Source organism: Podarcis tiliguerta (assembly GCF_965153285.1).
Source record: "Podarcis tiliguerta genome assembly, chromosome: 1".
Taxonomy (NCBI): Eukaryota; Metazoa; Chordata; class Lepidosauria; order Squamata; family Lacertidae; genus Podarcis; species Podarcis tiliguerta.
In genome coordinates this window covers 70,439,211-70,450,777 of record NC_139534.1, presented here as the reverse complement: position 1 = coordinate 70,450,777, position 11,567 = coordinate 70,439,211, and the positions used below count along the sequence as shown (strand labels likewise).

The 11,567-nt window shown below is 40.2% G+C and overlaps 1 long non-coding RNA gene across 1 annotated transcript; it reads left to right on the top strand.

Annotated features, from left to right (window-relative positions):
* Window positions 1-292: 292 nt before the first annotated feature.
* Window positions 293-6,105, top strand: LOC310675806. Its single transcript, XR_014510206.1, has 3 exons — window positions 293-646; window positions 5,187-5,319; window positions 5,447-6,105. It is a non-coding gene; the product is annotated as an uncharacterized lncRNA (long non-coding RNA).
* The last annotated feature ends 5,462 nt before the right edge of the window (window positions 6,106-11,567 follow it).

Sequence of the window (11,567 nt, the reverse complement as noted above, 5' to 3'; positions counted from 1 at the left end):
CCTGGGAACTGTAGTTTAATAAGGGTGCTGAGACTCATTAGGAGGCCCCTATTCTCCACACAGAACTGCAATTTTCAGAGTGGTTTAAAAGCCCAACCCTGTTCCCAGGGAACTCTGGAAATTGTTGGGGGGGGGAGGTGTTCCTAACAACTTTCAGTGCCTTAAACTATAGTTTCCAGGATTCTTTGAGGGAAGCCACAACTGTTTAAAGTGGTATGATACCGCCTTAAATGCTATATCAAAAGGATCAGGTTAAGGTATTCTTTATTTAAATATTTTTCTATCATCTACCAAGCACCTACAATTTTCTAAGCAATGAGCAGACATTAAAAGATAAGGCAGCACACAAGCTCATAATCTAATAGACATGATACAAAAAAGGAATGGGAAGGGAAGAATAAAGTAATATGGTTTAATATAAAGAGGTACAGCAGTGATGGTCGCAGAGAAAGAGAAGCCTCAAGCATGGAAAGGGATTGATGTTTGTGTGTTTTTTTGAGCTAGACGATGAGAAAATTATCGTTTAGCCTTTGGCTTGCTTTTCATATTCTGAAGAGCTAAGAGTGGCTTTATTAAATTCCTTTGCTCCATTTGATGAAGATGTTTTTGGGGAAGGGGCGGGATCATGTACAGAGTCAGTTCAAATGTATCTTTTATTATAATGGGTGGTGCTGGTTTTGTTTTATTGTTATTTGCTGATATTTTGTTAATATTTATTTGGAATACTGCATGTGAAGTGAATTAATGAATTTTGTTAATTGTTTATCTTTAGTTACTACAATGCACACTATGTGGGACTATCCCTGAGGCTGCAGCTGCTGCAGAACATAGCAGCTAGGTTGCTTGTGGGGACAAACTTTATTTCTCCCCAACATATAAAACTTTATTCATTGGATTTGCACCGACTGCTAGTCTGCTACTGGACAAAATTCAAGGTGTTGGTAGTAGCCTATACTAGCCGATAATGCCCTATGCAGCTCTGGACCAGGTTACTTGAGTGACCACCTTGTCCCTTATATACCCAATAAGTCCCTGCTGTCTGTGGGGGAGCTTCTCCTGCAAGTTTCGAAGATATCAGAAGCCTGTTCTACAGGAACGTGGAGCAGGGCTTTTACTGTGGCTTCCCCTGTTCTGTGGAACAAGAGGCACCCACTTTCTGCACTGTCTGGAAACAACAGAAGCCATTTCTGTTCTGATAAGCTTTCTCAACTGAATAAATGAGTATTTACTTTGAGTGTCCACTTTGTTAGGGTTTCAGTCTTGTTTTTAATGTAGTTGCTGTGTTTGTGTTCTTTGTTTTATCATGTCTCTGCCACAGGTGCCTATTTCGTATTGTTTCTCAATTTATCTGATGTTTGTTTGGTTTGGGTTTGGGTTTTTTGTATTGCTTTTGGTTGTTTTCATATATCTAGGCCAACATTTTCTACATTGGCTGGCAGTAGCTTTTCAACTCTCATCCAGGGAGGGTTCCAAGCCATTGCCAACAGGAAATGACCAGGACTGATACATAGGGGAACTTTTGATGTGAATGCATGTGTTCAACCACCTAGCTACGATTTCTCACGTGAAGACATAGGGAAATGGCCTGGCTTGCCACCAGCACACCACACTGACAGATGTCTTCTTGCATAGCAAGTTTAGAGAGATGATGAAAGAGGGCAAACTTTTGACGGATGTCGCAAACTGTCTCTAAGGAGATTCAGTTTCAAGCCTTTCATGTCATTTTACAATGGGGAAAAGATGTTATTTCAGAAACGTTATGTAATCCATTTATTGTCTCCATTGTTCGGGTAGCAGTACTGGAGTGTTATTACTTTTTAGAACATGTTTTCAAGAGTGGTGCTATCAATTCCAAATGACAAAGCTGGAAGTCTATCACAATCTGCATTCAGAGGCTGTGTGGAACAAGTATTGTGAGGGGCAGACCAAGCTCAGAAGCCAGGGAAATTGAATCTAATTCTCAGCTATGTTCTCCATCGCCATCTTCACGAGAAAATTGAGGCACCAAACCATTTTTCTCACGGTACTACTAAGAATAATAAGCATCTGGATGCTTCATGGCACTTGCACAAGGGATGCAGTTGCAAATGTAGAAACCTCATTTGCAGAGCGCTGTAACACCGGCACCCACAGAACAGAAATTTACAATCCCACATGTGGCTTTTCAGAAGTAGATCTCATGGATTTTAACGAAGCATACTCCCAATTTAAGATGTTATAGAAGAAGAAGAAGAGTTTAGATTTGATATCCCACTTTATCATTACCCGAAGGAGTCTCAAAGTGGCTAACATTCTCTTTTCCCTTCCTCCCCCACAACAAACACTCTGTGAGGTGAGTGGGGCTGAGAGACTTCAGAGAAGTGTGACTAGCCCAAGGTCACCCAGCAGCTGCATGTGGAGGAGCGGAGACGCGAACCCGGTTCCCCAGATTACGAGTCCAGCGCTCTTAACCACTACACCACACTGGCTCTCAGCCAGGGATTTTGAGAGGGAAACATGTAGCGTCAATGGCTAATCACTAAGGCCACATTCACACCATACATTTAAAACACCATAACACCACTTTGAAAAGTCATGGCTTCTGCCAAAGAATTTGGAGAGCTGCCGTTTATTAAGGATGCTGAGAGTTGACCCCTATACCTCTCCCAGATCTACAATTCCCAGAATGGTTCAACAGTCAATCCCTCTTCACAAGGAACTCTGCGAATTGTAGGAAGAAAGAGAGAAGATAAACAAAATGCCAGAAATTTTTAAATATAAAGATATTGTTTTGAGCCAAATAAGCATTTACAATATACAAATCTGTATGAGGAGGTATTATGCTAACAAGATAGAGATATGCTTTCTTTATCTTGGGAAATATTAGTGAAATCATGCTCTTGATGTGTTCATAATCTAATATAGGTGGGAATGATCAAATGTATTTGTTTACACACTTGTTATAATGTCACCTCAAGGGTGATGCTTACTCTTGTAATTATCAATGCTTTTTGTTTGTTTGTTTATGTGTTATTTAATTTATATACTGCCCTATACCTGGAGGTCTCAGGGCGGTTCACAGAACAAAATCAGAATATAACACCACAAAATATATAATCAAAATAAAAACAACAACCGAATAAGCTCCCCATATAGAAATATTCTGTTCTGACAATAATAAATAAAAGTTTTAAAAACTTTTTTTAAAGTGTGAATTAAGTGGAATTAAAATGCAAACTGAACTTATTTCTATCCTATCACTGCCATTAGCTGAAAGACACCATTGTATACTATGCCTGCATTGTAATCTGTCACAGTGTAGTATTCTTATCCACTGTGAGGTAAACATGATGTCATACTTAACCTGAAGAGTTTCTGTTGGGAAGGCCTCAGATGCTCAGGTGTTTAAAGAGAAGTAGGGTCCCTCCCCCTTTCTGGGAAGGAAGGGCCCTTAAATTTAACAGATACCTGCTTTCTGTGGATCCTGCTGTGTACCTTTTCCAGATCAATATGCTGAATCATAGAAGGAGATTCTACAGAAATTAAGACACTCAGAGTGATCATTGTAATTCTACAATTTACCACAGAATACACTAAGGGACTGGGAGAGGCAGCTATATTAAAGAAGCTGGATATTGCACTCCAGTTTAAATCAAAACAATAATCTCTAAGCTTCTAAAACAGAGTTTCCATAGTAACATGTCTTCAAGTATGGGAATATGCATCCATAAATAAGTCATTTTAAGAATTTTCAGTCTCTTTTTTCATTCAGAGAAGCATCCATATTCAGGTTCTAATTCACAGCTCAAGTAGCCCCACAGCTCAAGTGGTGTGGAACTGACACTCACAGCATAGTCTGTTAGCACAGTCTTTATTCACAAAACACTGCACTCTTCCCTCAGATATTTTAATTTATTCAAGCAAACAATATAAGCAGCTTTTGAAATTTTGTAGCATGTTGATACAAATTTTCAGGACCTTTACAACCTTTCAATAAATGTAAGGGCTGTGGGAAGTTTTACATATTTGGATAGGCTTGTCTAAACAAAAATGTGTGGTTTTTTTAGCAGGAAGCAAAAAGGGTACAGTGAAGGAACCTGCCTGAGATCAACAGGCAGGGAGTTCAAAGGTGTAGGTGCTGCCACACTAAAATACCCATTTCTTATAAATGCAGAATGAGTATGATGTGGCAGCTGTAACAGTGGCAGTTCTGCAGCTTGAAGTCGTCAAGTGGGCATGTGCACCAATATGCTTATAAAATTATTCTTCAGAAATATAGTACAACATGGTGTTTGCCTTTTTAATACAGATCATTTGCATCTTACGCCCATTTAACTCACGCAATTTCAACCATATTCCATTGAGGGTTGGCTGGCTGAAGTCCTGCAAGTTATGTGTGAGCAAAGCAGAGAGCTTAAAAGCTCTTTTTGCACTGGGCTTTCAGGGCACAAAAAGAGCTTTAGAGTTCTCTGCCTTGCTTGGGAAGCAAAGCCCTCTTGGCACACTGGTTCTGGAATGTTCTTCCGTGATCTCACTGGGCTGCCTGAGTTCCTACAAGATCTTGCATTAGCATCCCTAGTCTTCTGGAGCCAGCACACCAAGAGGGCCTTACTCCCAAGCAAGGCAGAGTGCTTAAAAGTTCTTTCTACGCTGGGTCTGCTTGGGTTACCAAATATCTTTGGCCCCAAATATCTGAATAAATGCCTGCTTCCATCACAACTATCCAAATGCAAAGAGGCTCTGTTAGTGGCATGCATAAGAAGGGCTTTTGTGCAATGGCCCCTAGCTCACAAAATATCCTGCCTTCTGCAGGGCATCTTACACCATCATAAATGTCCATCCCTGCAGTCTTGCTCTAGTCTTTTTATCTCTTCAGGAAATGACACTTGAAAAGAGGAGTCAAAACTCAGATTTCTGAAGAACAGGGGTGTGGGGAGAGCGGTGAGGAGAAATTCCCCCTGAAAGAAATACACAGCTACTTTTTTTCTTCTCTGTTGCCTTTCTAATAATGCCCGCAGAGTTAGAGGTCTCTTAACTTGAGAAGATTTCTGTGTATATATTATTGGCAGCAAGACCTCTCCAAGGAAAAGAAGAGCATATTTTGCTTTCCACAAAGCAAGTGACAAAGGAGGAAAGGCATAATTAGAAGGAAAGCCTATAAAACAGATACAGCCATGTAACAACCTTTGTATTCCTTGTTTCAACAGACTGTAAATGAGACGGTGACAGTCAAGTGCTCCCAGCAAAATGCAATCTGTAAGGTTCAATGTTTTTAACTTCCTGAGTCTGCAACCAAGGATGAAATCTTGCCCTTATTAAAGACAACAGAGAGAAGAAAAGGTAATATTGGATGCAGTGAAGTGAAAATTTCAATTCATTTCCCCCCCCCCATAAGTTTTATTTAATGTCCAGAAAGGATGAAAAGGAGTTTCCCTGTTTACCTTTTTGGTTGTTTTCCTTCTTCCAGAACTGCTTTTCCTGCTCTGCATAGGATAACTCTGGTTCTTTTGCATACAATGCTCTGCATTTCATACATTATGCTAAAAGAGACTATGAAAAGATATTGTTTTTGGCATATCCTTCATGGGAGACACTGTTTGATGGAGAAACTCTTGTTTTCTGACTAATCCAGACCTTGAGGCCAGAGCTATAGTGCATGAATCCAGACAACCTAGCATCATTCACAACAGAGAGAGGTCAATTGGAATCACACTGGAGTTTGATTTCTGACGTTCTTCTGGTGTTCGTTTTTTAGTAGAGGAACAAAGAACCCGTCCTTGTTATAGGATTGTGAGAGGGGTACTTTTGTTTTTTAAAAAAACAAGTTTCATTTTATTTTTTAAATGCATTTGTTTATTTGTATACGCTATAGATTTGTAAATCGCTTTGAGGCTTTTTTGTGGAAACCCGTAAATAAATAAATAATAACTATTGGGTTTGAACTGCTTTCAAAACAGGCAACAGCTAACAAAAGTATTTTGTGGCAGCCTCATCTGTGTCTGGGTTGATCGTTCTCACATTCAAACATTACTCCAGGCTGTTGTTTCATTGCTTTCCCCCATCCCAACCCCACAAAACTGTTGCTTGGTCCTAACCCTTCATCACAAAAGGAATATGCAATTTAGCTGCAAGAGTAAAAAATAAAAATTAAAAAATCACTGATATTCACTATTGCTGTCTCTATTACGTGGCCTTTGAAGATGGCCACATATCAAGTGCTCAGCACTTACATATTAAGATGTGTGGTTTTTTTTCTTTTGACAGAAGGCTCATCATTTGTGCCCAAATTTGTATCACACCGCAGAACATACACAGTTGTGTTTCGGAAAGAATACATTGAGATTCTTAGCATAAATAACTCAGAGGTAAAATCTAGGGCATGATCTAGTGAAAAGCAAGAAGACTTAAATCTGCTGGTTGCAATGGGAGAGATTTAAGTGTGTGCTGAGGTCTCCCTCTGAAATCTATGGCAATGCTCAGAGTCTGGTTTTGGTTAGAGCCTGACTTCATAATTAAATCCTTTTGCGGATTATTTGGGCTAGCCTTTGATGTACTCTCGGTGGAAGAGCAGCTTCCATACAAATAAAAATGGATGGCGCCAGAGGCATAGTTTAAGTAGTGCAACTTGAAGCAGCTCTCAGATTAGAAAGGTACGCATTCTTGCTTCACTTGGTTTTACAGGGTTTTGCTTTCATGAAAACTCCTTGAGTGGTGTTGCAGTGAGTGCTTCTTCTGCACCCTGCAAGCCACAGCGGATACATAAAATTCTCCAGAAATATCACAGACATTTATTTTAAAGAAGGAGCAGCTTTTGTCCATTTATTTCCTCTTTCTCCTGCCTGATAGAACTGGCATGCCAATGATGTGCTAGCTTTTATATTGTGTCCAGTATCTGGCCAGCTACAAAATGCCATTGCCTCCATTTTTTTCAGCGTGCACCAATATGAATAAAAAATTAGAAAGAAAGGGAAGGGCATTCAGAAAGAGACATTTCCCACATCCTGGCTCCTCACAGGAAGCTTTTAACCTGCCTCCCCCCACTCCCACCCGAAAGCAATCTCTTTTCATTGCATAACTACCTTCGCAATTCTGGGACACGGCTGAACTGCAGCTTTTTGTGTTCCCTGGAGGCATAGGAAGCAACGGTTCCCAATTCTAGGCTGCATCAACAGAAGGATAGCATCCAGTTCAAGGGAAGTAACCGTGCCACCCTATTCTGCCTTGATCAGACCCCACCTGGATACTGTGTCCGGTTCTGAGCACTTCAATTTAATAAGCAGTATGACAAGTTGCAATGTGTGCAGAAGAGGGTGACAAAGGATCTGTATACCAAGACTTACAAGGAACAGTTGAAGAAACTGGATATGTTTAGCTTGGAAAAGGAGGGACTGAGGGGTGATATGACAGGGCTGTCCCGTGGAAGATGAAGCAAGCTTGTTTTCTGCTGCTCCAGAGGGCAGGACCCAAACCAAGGGGTTCAAGTCACAAGAAAGGTGATTCTGACTAAATAACAGGGAGAACTTTTGATGGTAAGAGCAGTTTGACAGTGGAACCTCAGGTGGTACCTCAGGTTACATACGCTTCAGGTTACAGACTCCACTAACCCAGAAATAGTGCTTCAGGTTAAGAACTTTGCTTCAGGATGAGAACAGAAATTTTGCTCAAGCGGCGCAGCGGCAGCGGGGGGCCCCATTAGCTAAAGTGGTGCTTGAGGTTAAGAACAGTCTCAGGTTACGAACGGATCTCCGGAACGAATTGAATACTTAACCTGAGGTACCACTGTACAGAGCCCTACATTGGGCAAAAGATTCCTGTATTGAAAGGGCTTGGACCGGATAATCCTTGGGGTCCCTTCAAATTCTACAATGCTATGATTCTATGAAAGGGAGGCACTTCCCTTCATCTGGGTGGCACATGACTGGCTCCCATTGGCTGGAAGGTCTAGAGATTGAATTTTTTTGGAGAATCTTAGTAATAGAATCATGAGGGTCATCAAATCCAACTGCCTTCAATGCAGGATTTTTTTTGCCCAATGTGGGGCTCAAACCCACAACCCTGAGATTAAGAGTCTCATACTCTACCAACTGAACTATCAGAGACTACTACTGAAGTTATCCACTCAGATCCTCACCCCCAATGTCCAACTTGTTCCTTGATAACCATGAGAGGCTTATTATCTTTTTATTGTTTCCACTAAACGTATGGACAATTTTCACTTTACTATAATAAACATATTATAGTCATATACCCTCCAGGTTCCTAAAGTAACCAGTGCAAGAACAAATACATATTAAAATACATATAACTGTATTTGCATAACTGCAAATACTTCTGCATTCATACTTATAAAATGATGCTGCAAAACTATTATCAGTATTATTGATAAAATGTGTATATTGCCCTCCGTCTGGAAATCTCAGGGTGGTTTACAACATTAAAAGACAAGATAAAAATCGCTAAATTCATCATATAAACAAGAACAAAAGCGAACCAATAACACCCCTCCCCCCTCCCACAACAAGTTTAAAAGGCATGCCCATATAAATGCTTGTATCCATTTTGTTGTTGACAGACAGGTAGCTCAGCCAGTAGAGCACGAGACTCTTAATCTCCAGGCTCGTGGGTTTGATTCCTGCATTGTAGGGGGCTGGACTACATGACCGTCATGGCCCCTTCCAACTCTACAATTCTATGATTCTTCAGCTATTATTCCATCGCAGCAAGACTCTAGGCCAGATCTCTTCATGTGTTGTGCCTTGTTATATAATTGTGTGATTACAGCTGCATGTGGAGGAAAGGAGGACTTCAGTCACTGGCTGAGCCAAAGCCCTCTGCCAGGCCTCCTTCCCTCCATCCATGTGTTGAGGTGGAAAGTCCCAGAAAGGGAGCGATGCTCCACATGTCTAGGGATCTCCATATGGTTTAGAACTCTCTAAATGGCACAGGAAGCCTATGCACATAAAGCATGCTACTTTCTTCAGACTCCGCCCACCCCAAAAAACATGTAGGGGCCTGGCAACAGGGTGTGGCAACAGGGATGAGGCCAGCGCAGGTTCTGTTCCACATGTGATTGTAAGCATCAAGGCATAATGCCTGAACAAGGCCAAATCTGCCAAATCTGTCATCCGACAATTACATTGTTTCAGGCTGTTTTATGGGAAGCAATTCATAAATGAAGTAAACAAATAAAGTGGCAATGGTGTTTGGGTCATTTTGTAGAAAATGAATCTTGCAACCAATTATTTATAAAATATAAAAAGAAATATAATAATTACCAGGATGTGATGAAAGCAAAACAAAAGTCACTCTTTTTAAACCAGTGCTTCTATTTTAAACTATTCCACCTCCACCCCCCACCCCTTTCTGCTCTATAAGGTTTTGGAATGAAAACATTCTTTTGAGAAATGCTTCTAAACAGCTTTTCTTGTTAACACTATCCCTGGTCTTTTAAAAATAAACACTTTCACAAAATTATTTCAGCACACGTAAGCAGCCTATTCTGTGACAAATATGACATTAACTGCTAAGGCCTACTGTGTATTTATTTACTGCAAGTTTCCTGATGATACTTGATAAGATAGTTCTTTTAAACAGATGTACTGTGCAGATTGAAAATGCCTTTCAGTTTAAAACAACCTGGCAATGATTTATCTTTCTGTAAAAAGCAGAGCTTATTTAGAAACAATCATTCTCTAAAAGACCTGGGGCACTTCCACTTGACCTGTTTATTGATCCTTCATCCTGATTTGCTTGCAGGGAGATTAGACAACACTGGGTATTTAATGAGCCTTCATTCTGATTTCTTTTAAGGAAAGGTTGGATGATGTTTTGTAAATGCAAGTGTAAATGCCCACACTTTCCAGTACATTTTCACATCACTTTCCTTACTGCAAAAAGTCTGATCTTTTGGAGAACTCACTGGTTCTACACTGAATGACTATTGGTTTGTTGCACAGATATGCATTTCAAGGCGCAAGTCTCTTTTTGTAAAAAGAGTGATTGCTGCATGATGCTATAATTTTATTTCAACGTATTGGAGCTGGTGTCAGAGGTTGGCAGAGTTGGGTTCCTGCCAAGGCCCACACCTTGTTAAATATAATTGTTTAATTGCACCCTGAAATGGAGAATGCCTGTATGCAGGTTGTAAAAGGTTTAACATTGGAAAATTCCATTTGAGTATACTAAGCTAGAAAGAGCACTCTCTAAGCTTCTAAGTTGATCATTAACTGTTGGTGTTCTCTGCTAGCCTTCGAGTGAGTGTTTAACCTTAGATCATGTGATTAAGGTATTCAATTGCAAATCTCCATCTTGAAGGGAGTTGCAAGTTAGTCTTTCCCTGGATGCCACAGAGAACAAAAGGATGTGATCATCGCTCTCCAGGAGCTACGTAGCCTTAGGCTGGATGCAGGCTTATGCAAGCTATGGGAGAGACAAAGACTTTATTTTTACACTGATCATAAATATATATATATATATATATATATATATATATATATATATATATATGAAGATGAACCTATGCTTGAATATGCATGTGAATTATACAACTTTCTGGATGTATCATTGATGGTTTTGTACCTGTTTTTGAAGAAGTTCTGTTTAGTAAAGCTTTGAGTAATACTTATGGGTCCAAGAGGAGTCAGTTTTTATGTACCAATTGCTTCATGCTGCACAATATTAATATGTGCAATGCACCTCAGAAGAGGGTCCACAGCACATCTGACGACCAGAGCCCCTAACCTCACTGGTGCTTCTCTTGCAATTTCTGCCTTCATACCTGTGATCTCCCTCTAGCCGAGAGAGTGAGAGTGAGTAACTGGGTGAATGAGTGAGTGGAGCAAGGAGAAGGAACAACTGCTTCTGCTCACTTTCATACTTGCTCTTTTATCCCCAAGGCAGAGGGAGAAGAAATGGGAGCATTTTGCTCTAGGTCAGTTTCAAACACTGGCTATGAGCTGTAAGCACGGACTTTATGTAGAGCTTCACAAACAAGATCTCTGAACACTGCACTTTCTTAAAGAACAATAAACAAAAATATATAAATTGAAGATAAAGTTGATTGTTCAATGGAGCTGAGTACTTTAAAAGCTATCCTGCTATGTTTCCTAGCAACCAAAGCATTTGATCCCTTTCTCAATACTGTCTCAAGCATTTATGTCTCGACTGCATTTTTTTGTAACTATTTAGGAATCTCTTTGATTTTTAAGGTTGTTTCGCTGAGGGAACTGATAGCATATAGACTGCTCAAATAAATTTTCTTTGGTATTCAGTCCAAGTGTGTGGCCTGTTGAATTATTTGGTTTTACACAAGAGTAAGGTAAACTTGGGGGGGGGGATTAATGAAAGTGGGTTTTTTAACAGCTCCCATGCTTGGGCCCACTCAGCTAACACTTATCCAGAGAAGCACAAGGCCATCTCATTAAAAGGTGTAGTTCACAGTTAATTTAGCGTACATGAATTCAACCCAGCAAGGATGTATTGAAAAATCCATTCAAGTTCTCTCCTAAGTCAATTTTATACATTCGCTGAACACAATAACCTATTGCAGGCTCTATTTTCATCATTATTCCACTACAACAGGGGAGCCA